General features: G+C 44.1%; 1 protein-coding gene across 1 annotated transcript in view; it reads left to right on the forward strand.

The window, feature by feature from the left end:
* Positions 1-26,597, forward strand: part of CDH4 (cadherin 4) — a 1,230,390-nt gene that overhangs the window by 270,158 nt on the left and 933,635 nt on the right. The gene's annotated exons all lie outside the window — the stretch shown is intronic.

Raw genomic sequence — 26,597 nt, forward strand, 5'->3', positions numbered from 1 at the left:
CCTGGAGCCGAGGGCACAACAGACAGGTAGGTGATTGGACATACAATAGGCGGGCTAGGAACTGGAGGCACATGGAGACAGCCTGATGGTTTTTCTCAACAGCCACTTGCTGAGATTGAGGGAATGCACCTGATCATAGAGATAGATACCAAGCTGTGGCATGGGAAAACAGGTGACCTCCAGGACAAGGTGTATTACACCTTGTGGTTGAACTGACCACATTCCCTTCATCCAACCAGTGGCCATGATTGCACAGGAGTGCAGGATTGGTGCCTGATCCACAGAGCTCTCAGTTTGAGCCTTTGGCACCTGAGACCCAGCTCTGGCACAAACTCTTGTGGTGGTCTGGGCCCTGGCACTGAAAGATCCCCAGGTGCTTATGAGGCAAAGCATCCAATGGTGCCCTTGTAGGGGCAGCCACGTCTGTTGGTCCCAGTGTGTGCCCGGCCCCTATCACCAGCAGCTGTGATGTAGCAAAGCCCAGAAATGAATGGAAACACTCGTTTCTGGAAGGGGCGTGACCTGTCCCTTCTAGAAATGAATGTTTCCGCTCGTTTAGGGGCTTGCCCCTGGAAGCACTATGTTGTAGCTGCCAGCGGTAGGGGTTGCTTGTGTGCCAGGGCCAGCGAGCCTGGTTGCCCATGAAAGGGCACCTCTGGACCCTGCCCCATGTCTTGATATTCTTAACCTGTGGAGGGGGGTGGTTCTTTTTAACAGAAGAGATCTAGCAACACCCTAGTACAGCCTTCCCTCTTAGAGGTAGGCCTTGGAACACAAGAACTTGAACCCTTAAAGGCCCTCTGTGAACAATTTGCCAGGCACTTCGCAGATAAAATTGCTCATATTCGCGCTGACTTGGATGCCATTGTTTTGACAGAGTCTTATATGGATGAGGCTGATGCACCATCTAGTCATGTTATGGATACCTTTCAGCTTGTACAACCTGAGGATGTGGACAAACTGCTTGGAGGACTGAGGACTACTACTTGCCCTTTAGATCCTTGTCCATCCTGGCTTGTGAAATCTGCCAGAGCTGGGCTGGATATTTGGACCTCAGAGGTGGTAAATGCCTGCTTGAGGGATGGTGAGGTCCCCACAGCTTTGAAAGAAGCTGTGGTGAGGCCTTTGCTGAAGAAACCAAATTTAGATCCTATGGTTCCAGATAATTACCGCCCTGTGTCAAAATTGCCATTCTTGGGCAAGGTGCTGGAGCGTGTGGTGGCCTCACAACTACAAGCTGTTTTGGGTGAAACTGATTATTTAGATCCATTCCAATCAGTTTTCAGGCCTGGCTATGGGATGGAAACATCCTTGGTCACCCTAGTTGATAACTTAGGCTGGGGAATGGATGGGGGGAGAGCAAATACAGTATGTTGGTTCTTCTGGACCTCTCAGTGGCTTTCGATACCATCGAGCAGACGAGCATGGTATCCTTCAGGATAATTTATCTGGATTGGGCTTGAGAGGTACAGTTTTAAAGTGGTTCTGGTCCTTTCTGGAGGAACAGTCTCAGAAGGTGGTGCTGGGGGACTTCGGTTCAACCCCATGGCCATTAGCCTGTGGGGTGCTGCAAAGTTCTACCTTGTCCTCCATGCTTTTTAACATTTACATGAAACCACTGGGGGAAGTCACCAGGAGGTTTGGGCTGAAATGTCATCAGTATGTGGATGATACTCAACTCTACCTCTCGTTTCCATCTGTACATCCCAGGGAGGCTGTGGAACTCTTGAACAAAAGTTCTGGAGGTTGTTTTGGGATGGATGGGGTGAACAAGCTGAAACTTAATCCAGACACGATGGAGGTACTGTGGGTTGGGAAACCAACTACTTCGGATGGAGGTTTATAACTGGCCATAGATGGGGATGCACTCCCCCTGAAAGACCAAGTGCGCAGTCTGTGAGTCCTCCTGGACTCTAAACTAACTGGGGAAGCCCAGGTGGCTGCGGTGTCCAGGAGTGCTTTTTACCAGCTTAGGCTGGTACGCCAACTGTGGCCCTATCTGGAGAGGATGAACCTTGCCTCAGTTATCCACGCACTAGTCATGTCCAGGCTGGACTACTGTAATGCGCTCTATGTGGGACTGCCTTTGAAGATGGTTCAGAAACTCCAGCTTGTGCAGAATGCAGCCACTCTAGTATTGGGGGGGGGGGGAAGGCAATTCAATCACACCTATACTGCTCCAGCTGCACTGGTTACCGGTGTGTTTCTGAGCCCAATTCAAAGTGCTGGTTTTGACCTTTAAAGCCTTAAACAGTTTGGGACTAAGTTACTTGGAGGACCACCTACAGCCATATCAGCCTTCCCGCACTTTAAAATCAGAAAGAGAGGCCCTTCTCATTTGCCCACCCATGAAAGCAGTCAAGTGGGTGATCACATGTGAGAGGGCCTTCTGTGCAGTGGCCCCACACCTTTGGAACAAGCTGCCATTGGAGGTCCGCCATGCTCTGTCATTGCAGACTTTTAAGAAGGCCTTGAAAACATATTTTACCTTGGCCTTCTTGTGATATGACTGCTGTTGTTGCTGTTGCTGCTGTTAACATCATTGTTGGTTTTATTGTTGGCTTTTATTGTTTTTATATATTTTTATCACTTTTAATATTTTAACTATTTTTATGTATTTTATTGTTGTTCGCCACCTTGGGAGGGCTTCTGCCCTGAAAGGCAGCCAAGAAATATTTTAAATAAAATAAATATTCTCCAGCCTGGTACCCTCTGGATGTGTGGGACTGCAACTCCCATAATTCCCTGGGGAAGGGTGCCCTTGAGTGCTGCATACAGTAATACCAAATAAGAATAGCAATTAATACTCCACCATCTCCCAGCTGATGTGGGAGCTCTGGATGAGTTGGAAGCTTTATCTAAGGGGATAGACATATAAATCAGACTGTCTGTCCAAATTAGATTGCAGTTAAGCCAGCATTGTGTGCAGTGCTCTTTTAGAACATCAGATTGTCTATAAGCGTGGTTGTGTGTCCCCCTTCTTCTTTTTCTTCTTCTTCTTCAAAAGGAGCTCAAATGTGGTCCCTTGCAGATAAATACAAATGTGTGGTCGAGTGAAATTTGGATGAAATTGCACGTTTTTAAAGATGCAAATTGAAAATTAAGCCTGGAAACAATTGAATCCCCCCCCAAGCCTTTCTGAAAAGGGATTGTGGAGTCTCTGGCACTGGGTTGGAAATGTTATTCTGAAGCAAGCTCCGCGCAAAGATTTTGGAGCGAGGACAAGATGTTCTCATAGAAATGTTCAATAGCCGCTCACAAAAACACCTATCACCCGAACGAAGAAAGTCTGCACAGGGGATGAATAATGTTGAGTGTTAAATGGGATGTGTTTGGTCTCTGGCTATATGTTACATTCTCGGTGCTGTCTGCTGGTTAGCAGCACATAATGATAGACAAAGTAAGCTAATCCTGATCTCTACGTGACCCAAATCTGCTCCCTGATAGCATATGGGGGGGGGAGCTGTATTTCTTGTTTTGGATATTTCAGTATAGATATGCATTTGGGTGGTGTTTGCATGACCTGCCTCCAAGGTATTTACATAGCATCATAGACTTGAGGAGGATCAGGAAAGGTCATCTGGAGATCAAAAAGGTAATCTGAATCTCCATTTTTCACATAACCATGAATGGTGAGGGGTGCTGCCAGAAAGAAAAACAACATTGCCAACCCAATTGCAAGGGAATATTTCCTCCTTCCCTGTCCCCCATGGTCAGGAACCAATCTGACCTGGGTGAAAATGCCTTACTATCTTCAAGTATGGCTATGGAACTGTGAGCTTGAGCAATACATACATACATACTGGGCCTATTCACATGCACACGGGAGGAGGGTTGTTAGGGGAACTACGGAGGGGGGGAAGGCTAGCAAAACCATTACCCGTGGATGGCCAGGAACCATGCGGTGCTGCGTGATTCTGCTAACCCCATCCCTCCCCTCTGTAGTTAGCTGGTGAACATACCGGCGTGGTTTGCTCGCACCCTGGCGTCCTCAACGGTGCCAACTGGCAGCAGCTGTGTCATCCTTAATGGCCATGAGACCATATTGAAAGTCTGCAGCAGCTAGAGCATTGCCTGCGGTAGTGAACATTTTAGCTGGAGGACTCTATGGTCGTGGCCTGCAAGTCCTCCAGAGCCCGTTTTAAACCACCAGGGAGCCTGACAGATGACACGGTAAGTTTCATCTTACCCAGGGCCCCTTAACTCTTTTGTAGGAGGTGGTTACCTGGGGTGGCTTAGTAACCATGCAGAATGTGGTTTTCTCCCCCCACACGGCATACTTAGCCACCGTGGTTACTGGAAATTCCCCAACCACCATGGCTTAGCATCACATGTGAACAGGGCCACTAACTCATTCCAAGGAAAAGTGGTTTGGTACACTCCACACCCCCAGTGCCACTCAACATCCTGCTGTTACGGTTGTCTATCTTGTTCAAGAGTAAGGGAGAAAATCCCTAATTTTGACCCAGGGCCACACCTTAGGCACCTGAAATCACACTGTGTACTATTTTTTTATCCATTGGCAGCTATTACTCAGATATGAAAAAAAAAACACCCTCACATAGAGACTGACTATGTGATGAAAAGTTTAGACAGCCAAGGTAACTGAGAATGTTGCTGAGTAACTCGATAGTATTCATCAGCTGTGGTTCTGCCAGTTTGACAGACCTATATACTACTATTAGAACTGTTGCCAGACCTGCTGCTGATTGGAAAGAGAGCTAACTAGAATCGAAGATGGATTTTTAAGCATTCAGTTGTGCATGTCTCATATCTTGGTAACTTGCGTTTTTCAAAGATAGGTTAGCAGTCCTTGTAAGATGCGTTTGTCACACTGGCAGCTCCTTAGTATATGCTCCTATACAAAGAAAACCTGTAAAATCACAAATACCAACACACAGTCCTAAAAATAAACCATGTCTCATTGATCTATATCCGATCACAAGCAGTGGATGAGGTCAAAAATCTGATCTTGATGTTAGATATGAAAAGTGGAAACCACAAATACATAACTACACACTAAGGGCACATCCCTATCGATTGCGCCCTCGCTGCTTGGAAGGCCCCAAACTCAGAGGCTTCCAAGTTTCCTATGCCCTGCTGGGCTGAAGCCAGAAGGGTGGGAGGAGCAACAGAGGTGATCTTTGCTTCCCCGTCCTCTGTCTTTCCTGATCTTAGCTAGATGGGCTTTTGAGTCCCTCTAGTGAGGGTGCTTTGGAGGGGGAGGGAAGGAGACTGGAGGAGGTTCAGGAGAACTTGTATCCTGGCCTTTCTGGTCTCCTGTCCTCCCCGTCCACTGGAATGCCCCCTTTCCTCCTCCTCTGAGGTCGTTTTTCCAACCTCAGAGAGGCAGCCAGAGTGGTTCTCTCTGTGCTGGCTGTGAAGGGGAGGGATCTGGGGTCAGATATCCAGCTCCCCCTTCTGAGGTCGGAGTGCTGTCTCTTACCTCACAGGGATTTTCTGAGCAATCCTATGTTCCATGGGACACTTGCCCAGGGCCCATAGCATTGCTCTCTAAGAGCATCCCAGGGACCATAGGATATTGTGGAGATCCTCCTCTGAGGCTGTAGACACTGCTATGACCTTGCGAGGGGAAATCCAAGCTGGCATTTCTCTCTGCTGCCATCCCTCCCATGCTGTAGTGGCTTCCTTGCTCAAGGTTGGTGCTCCGACCTTGGGTGAGGATGCAGATGAGGAGAAAGTAGGTAGGGTGGATGAGATACAATGTCGGAGTGCTCCATGGATGCCAGTAGGATTGCTCTGTAAATTGCCCAAGTTAAAAATACAGAAGCAAACAAAGCAACAATAATTAAAACAAAGGTATTTTCTGAAGTGACCAATCACAAGTGCTTAAAACATGTGAATTGTGACAACATGGTAAAAATGCCAGGTCCGTGTTTGAAAGTTCAGGATCGTAGTGGAGATGGATGGCTTTACAAGTCAATGGAAAACATCCTTACAACAATTTCCAGAGGGGTGGCTGTGTTAGTCTATGTTGCAACAAAAACAACAAAGAGTCCTGTGGCACCTTAAAGACCAATATTTTAAGGTGTCACAAGACTTTTTTGTTTATCCATAAAATGGTGTATCCTCTCAATTTTCATGAATATAGCTTGTTTTTCCATATGTAGTTTACAGCTGCGGCATCCCAGGTTTTTTTGCCATCGATCGCATGTATTCATAGGTTGTAAGCGCTGGAGGAATGTGGGTGAGATGGCAATGGATTTTTAAAACAGAAATCCTAAGGGTATCCTGGGCATGTCTTAAAAGCCTACAATTGGCCACTGATTATGTGTGAAATAAATCCCTGGATTAGGTTTAAAAATGTTCTCAGTCCTTGATCTTAATATACACAGGCTGACATTAAAATAAGATATTTAAAAGGTAACATGGATTTTGTTGCACAGTATAAAAATTCACATTTAGCAGCTCACAGAAACTGCTGATCAGGGAAAAGAACTAAGCTGCAAGGAAAGCAGGGCAGAGTAGTACATTTTGATCACAGGTGAAAGGTCCCCACTTATGCCTTGGTGTTGTGGACTGCTCTGGGTCATTGTTCTCACATTGGTTGTGCTGGACTCTTCTCGGGAAGAGGGTTGATAATGGGCCAGCACCAGGTGTCTTTGGGCAGCTGCCAAGACCCTGTTGAGTGGGCAGGACCTACTCTTGATGGCTCCGATTCCCCTCCCAGTACTTCTTTTTTTCTGGCCCAGCACTCCAAACAGCACCAGACAGTTGAATTAGCCAATCCTTTAATTTCCCATAAGGCCTTTGACCTTCTCTTGCTCCAAGGCATTGCTGGAAATTAAAAGGGTGACAAGACCCAGCTGCCCACGGCTGCCAGCACAGCCAGGTAAGATCCCCAGGTGCTACTGACAGAGGCTCAGAAGAGGACACCCATGCCCCCTTGAAACCTGAAGCCACCCCTGCTTGGTGGTGTTACCAAGAAACAACAGAGCTGAGCCCAAACGTTCCCCCAGCCCCAGCTAGATCCAGCACTTTTGCTGCACCAATCAAAGACCAGTTTGTGCCTTTCTCTGACTCACCCTTCTCATAGTGTTACCTGAAAGCTTGACTTTGCTGCATGGCTGTCAGGGGCATAGGGCCTGCAGGTATGATCAGGGCTGTTCTTACCCCCTGTCTTCCAGGCATTTTGTGGAAAATCTAAAAAGGTCCACTGTGCATGTACAGCTTTAGATGCATAGATTCGTCACACGAAGGGGAGACTGCACAATCAGCTCTGTGAGCATAAAGGCTCCTGCAAGACCTTGTTTCGAACTTCTAGAGGTCAGGTGTTGCAATCTCACCCCCCTTCTCTTCAATATATATAGATGGAGAAGCCCCAAAAGGTTTATGTTACCAGGCATGCCTTCAGAACTGGGGGCTGGTAGAAGAGAAATGTAAATGACTTTGAAAAGGCTTAGGAGCAGGCTACCTGAAAGACCGCCTTCTCCTGTATGATCCTGCCCAAGTTTTGAAGTCTGAAGAGAGGCCCTGCTTTCATTACCGCCACCTTCAGAGGCATGTTTGGTGGTGACGTGAGGCAGGGCCTTCTCAGTGGCTACTTCCAGGATGTGGAACTCCCTGCTGAGGGTCCTTCTACCAGCAGGCAAAATACATTTTTATTCAAGCAGGCCTTTGGTGTGTCTAGGCTAGTCTGTTAGGTTGGGTGTGTTTTTATTCAGTTATTGTTTTGTTTTTAATTGCATTTTAATATATTTGGTTTATTATTGTTCTGATCAAGTTTTTTTTTAATGGTTCCTATAATTGTAAGCCAGCTTGAGTGCCATTTTCTTGGTCAGAAGTCAGGCCATGAATCAAATAATCAATAAAATAATAGGGGATGGGGGTATTGTTCATCCGGGCTGCTATTATTTTAGTACATTCACTGAAAAGGCTTTGGAGGAGTTATTAACCAAGTAAGTATACATTCCAACTTTATTGCTGGTTTGGTTGGCATATTTGTTAAGGGGAGGGGGCTGTTACCAGTTTGTTATCTATTGCTCTGTAATGCTACTGTTTCACTATAGCACACCACAGCGTTTCTGGATGGAAGAAGTCTTACTTAATGCCAATATGCAGACTTTTATAGAACTAAGACATCACCATTTTAACATCACTTGAATCAGTCTGGTATAAGATTTGCCATTCACATTGCTGGGGCCGTAGAAAGATCTCCAGAGTGGGCAGTTGCATAAATGTTATCAGGTAACACTTTAACCACCCAAAAAATGAAAATGTAACTTTTTAGGAATCAGATCAATTGCCTGCTCTATAACAGCATAGTCTTTCAGATTTGTATGTGTATACCCAGCAGTATTGTGGCTTCCAGTGGCAATGCCTGCCTGTATTTTTTTGTAAATAAGGAGTTCCTTTTAAAGGTATGTAGGGATATTCTTTAATGTTAAGATTTCAAAGTCAAGTTCAGAACAAGCAGGTAGCCTTACAGTCATAGCAAGTTCTCATTCGTATGCTGCAGCTTTTGTCAATAAAGCATCAATCCATCATTGAAACACAGTTGGCTTCCCCCCCACTTCTGTAAATCAATGTTAGTTTAGCAGCTGATCACGACCCATCAGTGCATCAATAAGCAATCCATGTGTGAAAAGGAAACCCATCTGCGTGAAATGCAATCCTCAACAGCCTTCTCTTCTCTGTAACCTTCACGGGAGCACTAGGTTGAATGGGCCAATTGACTCCCTGGGTGCCTGCAGGTCGATCGCGGGAAATCCCTATGCTTTAGCTAGCCTGAGCTGGAGATGGTCAGACCAACGACGCATGGTGCAGCTTCAATTGGATCAATTTCACAAAAGCCTGTTTAAATTTCAGTGCTTTCAGTTAAAAGTAGCCAGCTGTCATGAAGCTGAAGCACTGCAACTTGAATTCAATTGCTTGAACATGTGAAAAGTCCAGTTCAGTGCTCTAAGTGGGGTAGGATGCTGTCCCATGGCTTTTCAGTTGTGCATAATTGAGTCTCGGCTAACTAGGGATGTATGAATCAGTCCACATTCATTCCATGTGAGTTTTGCATGTATTCAGTCATAAGTCTGTTCTGTCCAATTTCTGCATCAGTCTGCAAAGTTTTTTGTTTTTTTTTAAAGCACAAAAGCGTGCATTTATTTTCATATGCAACTTTTCCTGATATATTCATTTCTGTACACACCTTTCCCTAATATACACCATTTCCAAACAATACACATTATTGTATGCCATGTTTTTAGGTTAGAACTGCACTGCAAAATTCAGAGAAGTGCACAATCTGTATAATTGTATCCAAAGCACATATTTGTCTAGGAAGTGCAAATTAGGTTGGTTTATTTAAAAAGTGAACTCAGTGAATTCCTCCATCATCCCTAGACCTAACCTTCCTACTTCTTTTTCTCTTCCACTTTGAAACCATCCCATTTCCTTCAAAACCATCCCACTTCCCTTTTTCTGCCTGTTTTGGGCACTGGTCTAGTCATACGACTAGCACAGCAGGATGACCTGTTTATCCCCCTGGGCATTTTCAGTAAGGGTTCCTTGAGGACTAGTTTGGTTGAAAGGCAGCCTAGAAATGTAAACATATAATGGAGTTGCTTACCCCCCCCCCCATTCTTCATAACCACTATCCTATCTCTACTCTGGGTCCAGTCTTTCTCTTTGATCCTTCTTCCTATTCTTTAAGCTCCTGCCTCTCTTTCCATTCAGTTTGCTTCACTTCTGTCCCTCCCCCAACTTATTTTAATTCCTCCTCCACCCCCAATTTAGCAAGGCTCTCAGGCCCAATATTGTGTGTGCTGAGTTCCTTCTGGCCCTACCCTGTTCTCCATCAACAGTTCGAAGAGCCATTTATCTACAGGCGACTTACCACTGTGTTTATGTAGCCACTAGGTAAACTGTTCATTTGTATCATTCTTTCAAGTGATGAGAACCTTATCATATTTTTACACTTGATTATAAACCCTGGGAAGCAAGAGAGATTCTCCTCAAGATGTGGAAGGATGATACACGTGCCCAGCTTACCAAGTGGGTTAAATGCGCACAGTGGTAAGGTACCACTTGGTGAATAGAGATGACATGGCTCACGCCTTAGCGCCTTCTGTCCCATGCACCTCTAGATCCCGGTATGGCAGTATCTGCGCCAGCCATTCGGAGGCCTGTCCCTGATCACAGGGACATCTGGACTCGTCCAGAAAAGAACTTCTTTTAGTGTTAGAGCCTCCCAGATGCCTTTTTTAATTTCATGGATTGGGAAGTTTGTTAAAAAGCGCTTTGCATTCCTGGAGGGGTGCAAGAGGATTTAGCTTGTGACGGTTTGTGCTGGACCAGTTGGTTGACGCAGACTAGCAGAGGATCAGCAGATATTGTTCAGCCTCACTGCTTTTCCTTAGTGCAGAGGTGTCCCATGGCACCTCACCTTGGAACAATGTTTTTGTGTACATTGCCAAGCTAGCCAATCATTCACACAGGAGGTTTTCATGGAGCTTGAAGTGATACAGTACAGAAAAAGCTCACCATTTGTCCATACATAAACTGGTCTTGGGTACTGTGAGTAGTGGAGACTCCTCATACACTCCAATCCTCTTTGTTGCAGGATTGAATGAATAGGTGTGCCTCTGTGTTGTCAGCTAAATTGTGTACGATGCCCCTTCAGTTCTCTTCTGACCATGTTCTCTGTTGTTCTAAAACTGGGCCCATTTCTTCCACTACCCTTAGGAAACTGCAGTGACTCAATTCTTTTATTAAACTCCCCCCCCCCACTCCTTTTAACTCCTGTGCAATATCTGTGAGTGTTGTAACAATGCCACCTTCAAGAAGGTGCCAAGCAGGAAGGAAATAATCATTTCATTATAAACAGTATGGGGTAAATTCTGTTCAAATTAGACCAGTGAGCAATGCCAGAGCTGAATGGGATCAAAAAAACCCAACCCACTTCTGTATACAATAAAGCAGCAGATGAGCTTTTATGAAATGTGTATGCGAAAGTCCGAGGAATATTTCTTAGGATGTCCATGGTGTCTGTGAATGGTGGAACAATTTTCAGTAAAACAAAGGTGACTGGTGTGTGGGTTTGTGTGTGTGTGTGTGTGTGTGCACATACACACAAATTTTTAATTGCGATTTTAGGTGGCTTCCTGTAACATATTTGTTTGCTGTTGGAAGCACAAGCATCCTTTACATAGACAACCAGCAACACAGGAGATATTTCTCCACAGTGTGATTCTGGGTTGGTGGGGATTGTTTATGCATTAGCCACATGGGCGTGGCCAAGTACTCAGGCTTTTATACCCAATTGGCAACCCGTCCTAGCCCTTCGTTAGTATGCATTTATTCAGTTTCATCTTGCTAATTGATGGGCAACACCACCCCAGTGCAGTCCCTGCTGTCCCCAAAACATTATTTTCCCCCCTTTTTCTGTAGCAGCTATGGAGCACCCAAATGTAGCTTGTTCGCAAGCTAAATTTGACCCTTTCAGCACTTGGTAGCCACTTCAGAGTTTCCAAATGGGTTACACTGAGCTTGCAAACAAGCTAGATTTAACCTCTGTAGTGCTCTGGGACAAATTTTAGTGCCGAATTTTGGTGGCAAACTGGCGATTTTCACTGTTGTGGAGGGGCAAACCAAGGATTGTGACCCACAGTGGGGATCCGAGGTGTGTGTGAGGAAATGGCCCCTGGAGCTCAAGAAGTTGCCCACCCTTGGCTTACACGCTTCTGCTCTGAAATTTCTGTGGCCAATTATTTTCAGTGTCTGAGGATTGCTTAGATTTGGCCATCAGAATTAGAATAGGATCTTCTTCTTTTGCATTCTCAGATGGATTGCAAAAGTTTTAGTGAAATGACTCAGATGACAAGCATTAGTGGCTCAACTGTGTGGTCAGGGCTGCAGACACTTACTCTGCATGGAATCTTTCTTCTGGAAGGGTTTTGTGGAATCTGAAAACTTGTCGCCACACCAAAACATGTGAATTAATAAAAGTGTACCATCGGAACGACTCAGTACTTTGGATATTGCATGTGATGGCACTGAGCACCAGTGCAGTGTGAAAAACTTGTACTGTTCGGAAACTTCAGCTGGTTCAAAGAGCTGCGGCCAGACTGCTGACTGGGGCTGGTTACAGGGAGCATACAACTCCCCTGTTAAAACAGCTTCACTGGCTCCCAGTCTTTTCCCAGGCACAATTCAAAGTGCTGGTTATGTCCTATAAAGCCCTATATGGCTCGGGTCCAGGTTGTCTGAAAGACCGTATTCTCCCCTATGAGCCTACTCGTGCCCTGAGATCTTCAGGGGAAGCCCTTCTCGCCATCCCACCATCATCACATGGTGGGAATGCAGGAGAGGGCCTTCTCGGTGGCTGCCCCAAGGCTCTGGAACTCCCTTCCCAGGGAGGCAAGAGTAGCACCCTCCTTGATATGCTTTTGTAGGCATCTAAAAACGTTTCTGTTCCAGCAGGCCTTTGGGATAACTAGTCTGGACCTGTGAAAACATGACATATGGGTACTATTTTTGTTGTTGTGGTTGTCTTTTAATGTTTTGATATTTTTACAATTTTAATATTGATGATTTAATTATATTTTTAACTTTTGTACACTTGTATTTCTATTTATAGGTTAAATTGTATAAGTTTTGACGTTGTAAAGCCACCTTGAGTCCCAGTATTGGGAAAAAGGTGGGATATAACAACAACAACAACAACAACAATAATAATACTGTGGATACCTGGGTTCAAATCCCTATGCATCCATGATGCTCGCTAGGTACCAGTCGCACTCTGCTTAATGTACCTCACAGGGTTGTTTGGAGTATAAAATGGGATAACCTCATGTATATTGCCCTGACCCCTAAGCCGAAAGATGGGATACAGATGTGATCAATAATTTTTCAAGGTATCTGCCGCTGGTCTACTCTTTACGTAAACAATCTCAGTTAATGCTGATGTAAAACTACCTTTTAATTGGGATCCCCATGGGAGTGGTGCTAGGTAGTACATTGAAGTTAGAGGCGAGAATTAAAAGCTCTTGGTAATGGGACATTTTAAAAGTATGTTTTTGTTTATTTTTTTAATCCAAAGGCCCTGCCCCAAACCTGAGTTTGCACTCTTGCTTTGAAGAAAGGCTCATCAGTGTGCGAAGCAGACTCCTGCCTCCGGGCCATTTATAGCGCGGGAGCTTGTGAAGCTAAAACAGTTTGATGTGTAATTGCAGGAGGAAATGGAAAACCTGCTGAGCATGGCGGGATAGAGCGCCTTATCACCCTTTATGTGCATCCAGTACTTGCCGAAATTGCCAGTGGATCCGCAACGCCGACCGAACGGTGACATTTTTCATGGGCCGCCGTGTTCTGAATCAACACTGCAACAGTGCGATTAGAGTAGGTAAAGCAGGGGAAACAATCAAAGAGCTACATGTGACAGATCAAGTTTTAGTCATTCCCTGCTCCTTATTGCCTGCTGCCTTGTGTGATATGCAAAACAGCTTCTCCAGACGCATTACACCTTCACATTGCCTGAAAATTGAATTTTATTTGGTGGCCTGCATATAATTTATAGCACTCTTCCAATACACTTCAGTTCTCATTTAGCTAAAAGTGTGTTCTTTATTTGCTACTGGCAGGGAAACAGAAGGGATATTTTAAAAACACACACACACGGAGACACAGAAACATACATACTCTGAATATTCAGCACCACTTACAAGCATATCAGAACTGGGCTATTGAAGTTTGAAGCTGCTCTGGGTATCTTACTGACAAGGACTTGAATTTTCAGAAGCCACTGAGAAGATCCTGCCTGATTCCCAGTGGTTTCATCTCTCCCTAAGGAGAGGCAGGCCTAGGTATCGAAAGTGGAGGCTGCAAGAGGTGAGGTACTATACAGTCACACAAAACAATGGCCTGGTTGAGACATCATGATGTCAGTCTGGTTAAACCATGGTTTATCAGACAAAGAGCAAGCCTTCCTCCTCACCCCTTCTGTCTTTGTGCATTCAGCTTCTGCACTGATTTCTTGACGTGTAAACCATACTTTCCCGTGACATCCAGACTGTAGTCCATGAAAGCCGAGGCCATAATAAATTTTTAATCTTTAAGGTGCCACAAGACTCTTCGTTGTTTAAACCAGGAGGTGACTCGTCAAATTCTTCTGATGCTTTGCCTCATAGGAAACCTTGAAATCCACCTTGTATTTAATTTTAGGTGAACTCCTGTAAAAACCCAGGCATGTGAATAACCCCCAGAATAATGTTGTGCATCTTACTGAATATCTTTTGGTGATCCCCAACATTCCTCAGATGTTTTGCCTGAAGAAAGACCCCCAAATTCATTCAGATTTCATTTTAAGTTTGAATTTCTCTGCCAATTCTAATTAGCGCCCCTGTGTTGAACTGACATTTCCTTTTGGTCCGTTTCCTTATCTGTGATTCCTCTCTCTCAGGAATCTGTGTTTTTCTCTGAGTCTGTTAAAATAAAACTAATACCTAATATTGGCAGAGAGAGCTATGCAACCTCCTCAAACCCCTAGTACGTTTGCTAGGGGTACAAAAAAAAAATGGAGATAACTTTCAGCAGCTCTTTAGAACTGTGAACAAGAAATGTTGAAAGAAAGTTAGTACCCATTTAATGAGACACTAACTTTCACGCTACTGAAAAAATAGAAATAGAGAACAATTGAGACAAGCAGAGGATGAGGTGTGGACTATAGAAACCCCACATGGTATTTTCAGGTACAGGCTGTGCTAAAATCAGGTGGTGCCGAGATAACTGTACAACTTTGAATGGCATGATGAAGCATCGAAAGCAGGTCTCCTACTTTTGCACTGCTGGTGTGTGTTCATGTGTGGATTCATTGCCAGAGAGTAAACTCATGCAGCATGGAAGGAAGAAGTTCATGAATCTCCCACGTGGAGATATGAATGTGGAGCTCACAAATTTAGTTGGCCATTTTGGCAGAGCAGGCAGAAGAGGATGTACACATTTTTTTGTTCAAATTGTTACACTGAAACCACGAAATGGAGCATACAAGGCTGTAGCCAGACACGCCAATATTCTGTTCATTTTGACATAGGAAGGTTTCGTTCTGGCTTGGGAAACATAGGAGAAGTCTGCCATTCTAAATGCCAGGCCTGACACTCAAAGCAGAATGGTGCATGTGATACAATGCCATCACTACCCCCTGTCATGACCAGGATTCTTCAGACTTGTTCCCTTCACCTCGTACCTTCCTTTGATCCTATTTTCAATTTACATTAAGGCTCCAAGATGTCAGCCCAAGAGAGTCTCCAGGAAAGTCCACTCATCAGGTGTTACTGTTTACTTGTTTATTTGAGCTCAGAGGAAGAAAAGATGGTCAGTTTGATTCCCAGCTAGCATGCTTTTTAGTTTTGATGTGCCAGCAGAGACAGGATTCTGACCATTATTTAAATTTGAATGATTAAACTCAACTTTGGGGGCATATAACCAGCTCCAATTCAGCCCTGTAGTTTGAACCAAAAGAAGCCTCACTCTCTCACAAGAGGAATCTTGTGAAACTCCCCTTCTTCCTCCCTCACCCCCTCTTTCTGTTGTTGTTGCCGAAGGGACAACCCACTGCTTCCAACTTCATCCCACTGCAGACTGTGCTGATATGGAGGGGTAACAAACCCCTTGCTATGTTCTTCCCAACAAGTCTACTACTCTCTTCTTTTCTGTCATTACCCCCGCTTTGCTGGAGAACGCAGTCAACTTTCCCTGCTTCTTTCTTCAGGGATAGGCAACTCACTAGCTGCCTCCCTTTGCTCACAAGCTCTGCTACCAGCCTCTATTCCCTTCCCCTGCCAGTCTCCACAGCCCTCTCCCCCCATTTCCCCACTGCCAGATCCCCCTCTCCCCGCTAGTCAATTACACCACCAAACCATTGCTTTCATTGTGTCTGCCTTAATAATTAGAACTGATATTCTGTACAAATGAACAGTAATCCTATAAAATGCCTATTGCCATGATCTGATGTCTTGAATGTCTGTTTTTTTAATTTATTTTTCAACAAATTACTCCTAGGCTAAGCAATTGTGTCTTCAATGTCTAAAATCCCCTTAACCCCCTTAACCCCCTTAAGGTGATAAACTTTGGGATGCTCAGTGCTCAATGTTAAAAGATCCCTTCAAGTGTCAAGGTTGCATGTCTGAAAGTGCACTCAGGCATATGGGCAACAGGGACACTTACTAACAAGGTGGTGTGCATCTGATTTCATTACTTGATTGTAATATCCAAAGGCACCAATGAGCATATTTGGATGGCTTTAAAAGGGGGGTTAGACATATTCCTGCAGAAGGTTATCAATGGCTATTGGTCAAGACGGCTATATGCTATCTTCAGTATCAGAGACAGTATGCCTATGTTCACCAGTTGCTGGGGAACATGGACAGGAGGGTGCTGTTGTAGGTTTCCTGTGGGCACCTGGTTGGCCACTGTGTGAACGGAATGCTGGACTAGATGGACCCTTGGTCTGATCCAGCATGGCTCTTCTTATGTTCTTAAGATAACAGCCAAGATCTGTTGTCCTGCTGTGGATGTCCATCTGAGCACTGTTTGAATTAGGATGGCAAACTAGAAAGGCCTTTGGTTTGAGCCCCAGCAGGGCTCTTCTTCCATTTTTATATGAATATGTTGTGAAGAATGAGACTCTAAATAGCTAGCATTCTTGAGGTTAAAGCAAGAGTAGTTATTTTATTCTGTTTTCATGTTCTTGTTTTTGTTTTATTTTTAACTTTCTTTTACCAGCCTCAAGACCTAAGGATGTGATGGGAAATTGAAATAAATATCTCAGAGAAGCAGGAAGGATTTGCAGTACACTTGTTGTTTCTAACAACAAATCCCCTGGTATGGTGTTGAGTTTCTAAAATGACCTATATGTATTTGGCTGTGTGCTGTACAGAATCCTGGATCAGGGTAATTCTGTGTAAATGTTTCCTCACCCTTTTATTGAGATCAGTTCTCAATTACTTCTTGACATGGTACAGTCATCACAAGGTGAACCCCCATCCCATGTTCTGCTTCTTGGGAACGATGGAGTGCAAAAGAATTCTTACAACTAGTTTCCAGTTTCCTAGTTACTGGGAGTAGACCCATTGAAAGCAATGGGACTAAAGTTAATCATGAGTAACTCAAGTGCTATTGATATCAATGGGTCTACTTGAGTTATGATTAAATCTGGATCTAACCCTCTAGCTCCTAGTTAACTAGATGGCTGGGTGGATGAATGTAAATTAATTTTGTATAAGAATGCTCCAAACAGCTTTAAATTCATGATTTAATTTACATTTGTTTGTTTGTTTGTTTGTTTGTATTTATGAACTGCTTACATCTAAAGATTTCAAAGCTGTGTACACAATTCATAAGAAACAAAAATAAAGACCAACACCTAGAATATGTTGTATCTGCATAAAATTGTAGGTATACTATACAGAGAAGGCTTGCATAAACAGATGGGTCTTCAACATACACCTAAAAATAAAAAGGGTTGGTGCATGTCTAATGTCAGGGGGGAAATTGTTCCACATAGGGACGCCACTATGCTAAATGCCCTGCTCCAAATGACTGCAGAGTGGATCTCAGAAGTATGTGGCACCACCAGTTAATGCTGTTAAATTATTTATTTTCTGTATGTTTATTTATTATTTTTAATATTTATATCCCACCTTTCTTCCATCATGGAACTCAAGGTGGCTACATGTGGTTCCCAGGCGGTCTCCCCTCCAAGCACTGACCAGGCCCAAACCTGCCTAGCTTCAGCAAGGTGGCTGCCTCATGTGCCTTCAGACTATGCCTAGTTCATCCTTCTTTTCAGACCATGATTGTCTTCCAAAGTGGCCCACATCAATCAAAAAGAGAGACAAGCCCACCCGTCAAGCTTATGAACTACAAAGACAAGACACACAAGGGGAAGGGCGGGGGATCAGTTCTTCAAAGCCAGAACAAAGTGGTAAGCTATAAGCAGGCATTTACATCCAGTTCAGGCCAGACTGACCTTCCTTCATTGGTGTTTTTGCTTGACTGGCAACTGGTGGCTCTTATTCCTTTGGCCAGTGGTTGGGACCAGAATGCTCTTCTTGTTTCTATATCGTCCCAGGCAGGGAGTGTGTTGCAAAAGGCATCACTCCCACGACCATCAGAAGCGTGTTTTATGGGGACATGAGAGAGGGCCTTCTCAGTGGCTGCTCCTAGGCTTTGGAATTTCCTGCTGTAGAACCCCCTGGTGAGGAAGGCTAAGTTGGGCCTCTCTTTGGTGTTCTTCCATTGGTAGGCAAATACATTTTTATTCAGCCAGGCCTTTGGCACATGAACTGGTCTGCTGCTAAAGGGTGTAATTGGTTGGTGCTGCTTATTTCTTTTATAGTTATGTTTTTAATTGTGTTTTAATGTGTTCTTACGTTATGTTTTAATTAAGATTTTGTTTTTAATGTGTATTTTATTGTTAGCTGCCTTGGACATTTTTTGGGGGGTAGGGGGCGGAAAGACATGATATAAAAATAAACAAATAAACAAATAGTTAAAAAAGATTGAGTAACTTAGACATCTCTGACCTCTAGGTAGAATACTTACTTGGTAATATTATTGCCTACTTTTGACAACTATGTGGCCCACATTGATAAGTGCCCTTTTATTGTATTTATAGTCTTGATATGTTACTTCTCCCCCACCCCCCTTGGAAATTTCTTTTCCCATGTTGCTTTGCTCCTGACCAACTAGTGTTGGCAAAATAAATGATCCTCCGACATGCATAATTAATATGTACTCTAGAACAGGAACCTTTGATAATGACAGGGATAAGTGATGGGAAGCTAAGGAATGAAGGCTAGGTTTTGATATTAAAACTTTCATTAGCAGAAGTACAATGACATTTGCATTAATGTAAATTATCGATGCTTAAAAGCCGTCGCAGCCTAAGCACCAAAGGCAGAATGATTAGCAGAGTGACTGAGAGCTGTATGGCCAAGAATATATATCTAAACACACACACACACACATGCGCGCGCACACACATACACACACACACACTCACACATCTTGGAAGTCTGGTTAGATTGCTTCTACTTTGTGCTTTGGGTCTCTGGGAGGCTTCAGATATTATGACAAGTAACTGATGCATAGTTGCTTCATGGTTTTGCTTGTTGTGTCAGTTCCTCTACACAGTGCAATGGGGTGGGGGGATCTTCATGTCAACAGAACGAGAAGTGTGTTGGAGCATTACCTGGATTTTCATGGAATCGGCTTTGCCCATCGGGGACACACAAAGCAAGATAAGCCGAGTGTACCTTTAAAAACTGGTCTTCGGGGGTCACTCTGCACTTGAAAGGAACATATTTCTAGGTGGGGTGGGAGGAGTAGAACTGAATGTCATCTAACTGGCAGGGGCTGCTCAACCAATGAGAAAGGCTTGTTCACCTCCCTCCACCTGTCCAGGCTCCCCCTTGCTACTATATTATTATGAATGGAGAGCAACTAATTTTCCCCATGTGTGCAGATTTCCCTGAAGAAGCCAAAATTCCCAGTTCTCGAGTGCAGCATCTGAAAGGTCCCCGTGAGAGCTTCCCCCACCCCATTTTCTCTGCATTCCAGCAATCTGCCGCAGAGTTGTTGTTGTTGTTGTTGTTCAGTTGTTCAGTTGTGTCTGACTCTTCGTGACCCCATGGACCATAGCACGCCAGGCTTTCCTGTCTTCCGCTCTCTCCCAGAGTGTGCTCAAGTCCATATTCATTGCATCGGTTATGCTATCTAGCCATCTCATCCTCTGCCGTCCCCTTCTCCTTTTGCCTTCAGTCTTTCCCAGCATCAGGGTCTTTTCCAGAGAGTTTTCTCTTCGCATTAGGTGGCCAAAATATTTGAGCTTCAGCTTCAGTATCTGTCCTTCCAATGAGCAGTCAGGGTTGATTTCCTTTAGGATGGACTGATTTGATCTCTTTGCAGTCCAGGGGACTCGTCAGAGTCTTCTCCAGCACCACAGTTCAAAAGCATCAATTTTTCCCCATGTGCACATTTCTGCCTTGAGAAGCCAAAATCCTGGATTCTTGAGTGCAGCATCTGAAGGTCCCCCTCGAGAACAGCTCAGCCCCTCAATTTTGCCCCATTCCAGCACTCTGCCCTGGAGTTATTGCTTCCACCACCACCCCTTTCTCCCCTTCGCCTTCTCCCTGCATGCAATGAGAAGCTCCGGTAAACCTGAAAAATTGTTACTGCGATAAAGCGGTGAAGGGACTTTACGTAACAACAGAGAAACAACTTGAAACTACAGAACATAAAAAAAGCACAGCATCACAGTAGCGATTTAAGAGACCTTTGGAGAAGCGAAAGAGCGTTTTAGGGCGAGTTACTAAAGTTAGCCTTTAACCTTTCACTGCAGGGGAGCAAGATTTATTTCTTACTTTGGAGTAAACATGCACAGAAGGGGTGGATATGTTAATGGTTAAAAGCAGGCAAACTAAGGTGAATGAGAGTCCCCACCACTGTAGTAATGTGAGGGGTCGCTGCTGCTCTCCGGGGGATTCTCTCAATGGGAAAACTACCTCCATTGGGGAAACAAGGGAATGAGGTGTCCCACCCCTTGACCATGTCACTGCCAGGTCACAGAGGCACAGCCAGGATTTTATTTATTTATTTCATTTCTATACTGCCCAATAACTGAAGCTTTCTGGGCGGTTCACAAAAATTAATGCAGTGGGGACATGACACACTGTGGTAAAACCACCAGGGAGCCGCTTTCAGGAAAAAAAAAAAAGTCAGAGTAAAAGGAGTTTCAGAAAGTGTGGCTTTTCAAGAGGGAAGCGGCTGGTTGGCAGTGGATTGGTGACAACGTCATCTGTTGCAAAGGAATTCAAACTGCTCTAAGCTTGCACTAAATTGCTCATGGAGACAGCCCCTAAGATTCTTAATTCAAAGTACATTTTAACTGTGCAAGTTAGCTTCTAGACATTATGGCAGCAGCTGTACAAGACACTGTTGCATCTAGATTCAGTGTTACAGAAAAGCACACAGCAAAGTCTAATATAGCACTATGTTTGGGAAAGGAAGAGAGGTTAACTAGCAAGCCTTCCTTTGCAAGGTGCACGGTTTCCTATATATCACTTTCTAGAGCCATGCAGATTATTGTTTCTTTGATATCTCTTATATTTCACAGATGTCTTTTGTGCAGGGTGCCATGTTTGCTCTGATTCTCTGCTTATGCCATGGCATAAGTAGGCTATGGTATCTTATTGTAAGGAGTTTAATGTGTTATGTGGTTTATGTACATGGATGATCTCGCCTCTTTGCTACATGGGGCTGGAACAGATAGTCCTCAAGTTTCTCCCAGCCTCATGAAATATGAAAGCTGGCAACAGCTTGCATCTTTATTTAATAGTTTTCATATGGACAATGCTTCTTTATGACAATAGCTCCCCATTTTCCTGAACAATTTGTAATGTGAATTTATGGTGTGCCTCCCAAGGAGATGTGATCATAGAAAATAATGGTCCCAATTCTTCTGGTTATCTACATGCTTTTGTTGTATATGCTTCTGCTGTTTTGCGGTTGGGCTTGAGCTATGCATGCATTCTAGCAGTGTGATTTTTTATGAGTCTACCAATTTAAGACTTTCTTTGCTACTACTGCTATTTCTAAAACAAAATGGGTCATAGATCCTTCCAGTGCAGATTATCTGTAGGGCCAACGGTGTCCCGTAGCATACCAAATACACATCAAGGTGGTAATACAATATGGTGGGCAATGACTAAAGGCTTTTGTTGTTTTTAAAGAAGTCTGGACTGATCAACTACACACGACTGTAAACTCATGGCCTTGAGGTGTGCTTATCTGCCTTCATAGTATTTGTATTTAATTATATTGCTCTGTTAACCTCCAGGCTAAATGAATGTAATGCACTCTACATGGGGCTGCCTTTGAAGACAGTTCAGAAACTGCAGTTAGTTCAGAATACAGCAGCTAGATGTCTAACTAGGGCTGGGCATTATGATCCTATTATGCTAGTACTCCATCACTTTAAAAGGCGGGCCTAGAAATGGACTAATTTCCAGGCCCGCCTTTTAAAGACCTTTATGGCTTTGGACAAAGATACTGTCTCCATATGTGCCTACTTGTACACTAAGATCTTCAATACATGGATTTTTGTGGATGCATCCCACCAATGTCTTAGGTGAGGCAGGTAGCTAACAGGGATGAAGGCATGCTCACCAGTGGTGCCCCAACTATGGAATGTTCTCCCCCAGAGATGTCCAGCTGGTTCAACTTTCCGTAGCCTGGGAATTTTTATTGAAGGACAGTATATAAATACTTAAAATAACAAAATAAAAGCTCTTTAGGCATGCAGTTGTCTCCTTTACATGTCTCACTATGTAGAATCCAACATTATCCCTCGTTACTATGTTTGGGTAACATTTCATCTATGTCTTTTCTGAACTCCTCCAGTAGAAAGAAACAATGAATTACCTTGAAGGGGGGCGGGGAGACTCTTTAGCTTTTTGACTTGTCTTGGTTCAGAAACCAGGTAGGAGAGGGAAAATACAACTGCCAAAAATAATACGTAATTTATATTTTCTGCCACCTGTAGAAAACATAAAAGAAATAAAATTTAAAAATGAAAGGCAATGTCAAAAAGAGCCCAGGCAAAATATGTCTGGTGGATATGCAAACACCAGAAGAACATTTATTTGGCTGTGTATTCTATTACTGTTTTGGTATTTGGAAGTAAAACTAAGTGTTGCCCTTCTTATCTGAATGATTTATTTCAGCAGAATAGATACCATAGTTGTGAAAAAACAAATGGGTTGAACTCCAATATTAAGCTTGGCTGCCAGCCATGATGAAATTTTGAATTGTTGGTTGGACCATCAGGAAGGTGACTTTTGAAATTAAAGACTGTAGATGCTACTCCTACTTGACAATATTTGTTATTGGCCAGGAAGTGTCTGTGTTTCTGGGAATTAGGCCATGCAACGATCCAGAAGGGTCATTTTGCCAGGGTTTGCCCGCCCTTTTGTCAAGTGTGACTTTCACAGGTTAGGAACAATAGGTTAGTGGTGAAGAGGTTTTTTCCCCTCTTTTGATTTTGTTGTTTTATTGGGTTCTCGGCTTCTCAGAGGATGTTTAAAAGCTTCTTGCTTACTACAGCAACACCTAGGTGAGGAATAAGCTTTGAGAATTTTATGTGGAAGAAAGGGAAGAAACATTCCCAGGTTCCCTGTAAACTTGCAAATGTGTATAGCGGAATCAAACTTGCTTGCACTGTTCCAGTTAATTCCTTTCCACTCCTTGGTGTCTTCGGAACTTGCCAGCTCCTTCTTTATGTCAAAAACTCTAAAGGTTTCTGGTCTTGGCACAGTTTTCCAAATGTATTTGTTCTGCAGAATTCTTTCTTCAGCCAATGTGAAATAACATTCTTATGCATCCATTCACGCTCAGCACTTGCAAAATGTTTTTGACCGAGTTCTCTTGACTTGCAACTTCTTGGTTAAAAGTATTGATTAGGGAAGGGAAGGAACAAGGGCAATTCCCATGTCAAATGGAAGAGGTGGAAGTAGTCTCAGCAGCATACCAATGTCACGGAACGGAACTCTGCACATTTGCATGTCCTTGAATGGGAACGAGGTTACATGAAGCTGCCTTTTACTGAGTTAGACCATTGGTCCATCTGGCCCAGTATTGCCAACTGTGAATTGCAATGGATCTCCAAGTTCTTGTGCAGAGGTCTTTCTCAGTCCAGCTATGTGAGATCTTTTAACCGGAGATACCAGTGATTGAACCCGGAACCTTCTGGATGCAGAACATGTTCTCTGCCACTGAAGTCGGGACGCTGCATGGACAAGTTGTGTCTCACAGATCAGATCACATAATGATCAGCAGTCAACTCATCACCTACCTCTGTGACCCTTCTGCCAGCAATGAGTTGGGACCATTCTCATGCACCACATACTGAGGAAATACACACACAAACATCCACTCAAAGGGCAGGATCCAGATTTAGCCATACTTAAGAAAAGATGCACTTAAATCAATGAGACTTCAGTTTCTTGTGACTAACTTCAGTCTCATTGCTTTTAAGGGGTCTATTCTATTCTATTCTATTTATTTATTTATTTATTCATTCATTCATTTCTTTATTTATTTAAAATATTTCCTGGCCGCCTTTCAGGACAGAAGCCCTCCCAAGGTGGCGAACAACAATAAAGTACATAAAAACAATTAAAATATTAAAAGTGATAAAAAACATAAAAGGGACGATAAAAGCCAACAGTAAAACCAACAATGATGTTAGCAGCAGCAACAGCAACAATAGCAGTCATATCACAAGAAGGCCAAGGTAAAATAATATGTTTTCAAGGCTTTCTTAAAAGTCTGCAATGACAGAGCATGGTGGACCTCCGATGGCAGCTTGTTCCAAAGGTGTGGGGCCACTGCACAGAAGGCCGTCTCACGTGTGATCACCCACCTGACTGCTCTCATGGGTGGGCAAATGAGAAGGGCCTCTCTTTCTGATCTTAAAGTGCAGGCAGGCCGATATGGCTGAAGGCGGTCCTTCAAGTAACTTGGTCCCAAACCGTTTAAGACTTTAAAGGTCAAAAGCAGCACTTTGAATTGGGCTTGGAAACACACTGGTAACAGTGCAGCTGGTGCAATATAGGCATTATGTGATCGAATCGCCTCGCCCCCCCCAGTACTAGGGTGGCTGCATTCTGCACAAGCTGGAGTTTCTGAACCATCTTCAAAGGCAGCCCCACGTATATTGCAGATAGAGCATGCAGGTATCTGTTCTAAGCAGGAATAATTCAATTAACAAAAAAAAGGTTTAGTTTAACATGGTGTGTTAATGGCTTTCCATGTTTACTCAAGCTCCAAAATGCCATGCATTTGCAGCTGATAAGGGCCACACCCTTAACTGATGCATTATTTAGGCATTATGCATATGATATGGTATCTATGCTGTGGTTAGTTCCAGCTTCACCACTACCTTGGAGCTGGATGGCTGTCAGTGGCAAAGTAGTGACCTAAGTTCTAAATTAGTCTAGTCTCTTGCAGGGACAGCTGGAATCCATGCAGCTTCCTAAGACTGAGAGCTGTTCGACAGTGGGATTATACTGCCTTGGGAGGTGGTGGGTTCTCCTTCGTTGGAGGTATATAAGCAGAGCTAGATGGCCATCTGTCAAGGATGCTGCAGCCACACTACAGTGAGCACTGAGCAGGGGGTTGGACCAGATGATCTCCAAGGTAGCTTCCAACTCTGTGATCCTATGAAAAATGCAGACCAAACAGAATTTCTCCCCATTCCTAGTTGGTATGTCCGTTCCTATTAGACAGCCAGGAGCAGGCAGTTGCTGGAGTGCAGCTTGGTGTCCTAGCCAGAGTCTTGGTGCCATAGCCAGGTGCACAACTTACCATTTTTTCCAACCCCTTGGCGCCTGTGGCACAGATTGTCCAACCATGGTTTGGGGGTCCCGAAGTTGTACATAGTTCCATACTGGAAGCCAGTGCACCTGAGTCAAGATGGGCCCTACAACCTGCATCAATTGATAACAACAAACATAACTACTTAGGTTTTTGTGTTGTTTTAAAAGTCATTTTATTTTGAATGATTCACCATAGCAGTGGGGAAAGACAATTAAATAATGGTAGAACACTTCATTCTCTTTGACGAGATTGAGGCATTACTTCCCTGACATGAAGATCCATCTTGTTCTTTGAATACTTGACCTGCTGAATGCTAAAGCTTTTAATAAATGTTTGGAAGCATCAGCTATATTAGAGAAATGCTCTACCCTTTGTGTTCTGGATATTGTTGCTGTGAAGTATTTCAGAAGGAGTGGCGGGTGGGGGTGGGGGGAGTGAATAGTCAGTTTTGAAGCCACAACCAAATCCAAGGCCCCATCTACATGGCAACCCTTTCACCCCCCCCCCACCCCGTCGCAACTGTGCAGCAATGCATCTTTCAACGAGCACCCCCTGTGATACACTTGCAGTTTACTGCCGGCTTCCCTAACAGACTCGCAGTGCCCTATTTTTTTGCCATTATACTTAAATGTGCAGCTGTGCAGTCCCATGAGCATGGGGGCGCAACACTTTATTGGCTGTTTTGTATTTTACGGGTTCTGTTGTGTCTTACCCTCCCTCGTTTGTTAAAAATTGGTTGTTCTGTGCTCCTTCATCTCCATGCCATCTGTTTGTCAGTTCCCTAGCCCAAGACTCTCGCGATGGTTCACACAAGCATGAGCAGCATGTGCCTACCCATTGCTCCGAAATGGTGGCTGGAGCAAAGATGATCCTCCCCCAAGACACCGCCCCCCCCGCCCATGGGCACTGAGTCCAAAAGCAACCATTGAGAAGATATGAAGCTGCAAAAATGTGGGGAAGTGTGATTAAATAACTGAAAATGCCTCTCTCTGCCTCTGTAGCTCCATAGCTGCGAAGGGATGGGGGGAGTAAAGGGGCATCATAGAGCGATGCGAGCACTACACATGCCTACAACACGCCCACCGCAAAATGCAAAGTTGGTTCGGGGAAGGGACACACGGCCCAAAAACCGTGGGGAAACCTGCAGCAAACCCCCCAAATCGCAGCAAAATGCCACCTTGGAAATCCACAGTTTCCAGGAGAAAACC

This window comes from Heloderma suspectum, chromosome 4 (assembly GCF_057233095.1).
Source record: "Heloderma suspectum isolate Gila_16-S chromosome 4, 16-S_ref, whole genome shotgun sequence".
In the NCBI taxonomy this organism is placed as follows: Eukaryota; Metazoa; Chordata; class Lepidosauria; order Squamata; family Helodermatidae; genus Heloderma; species Heloderma suspectum.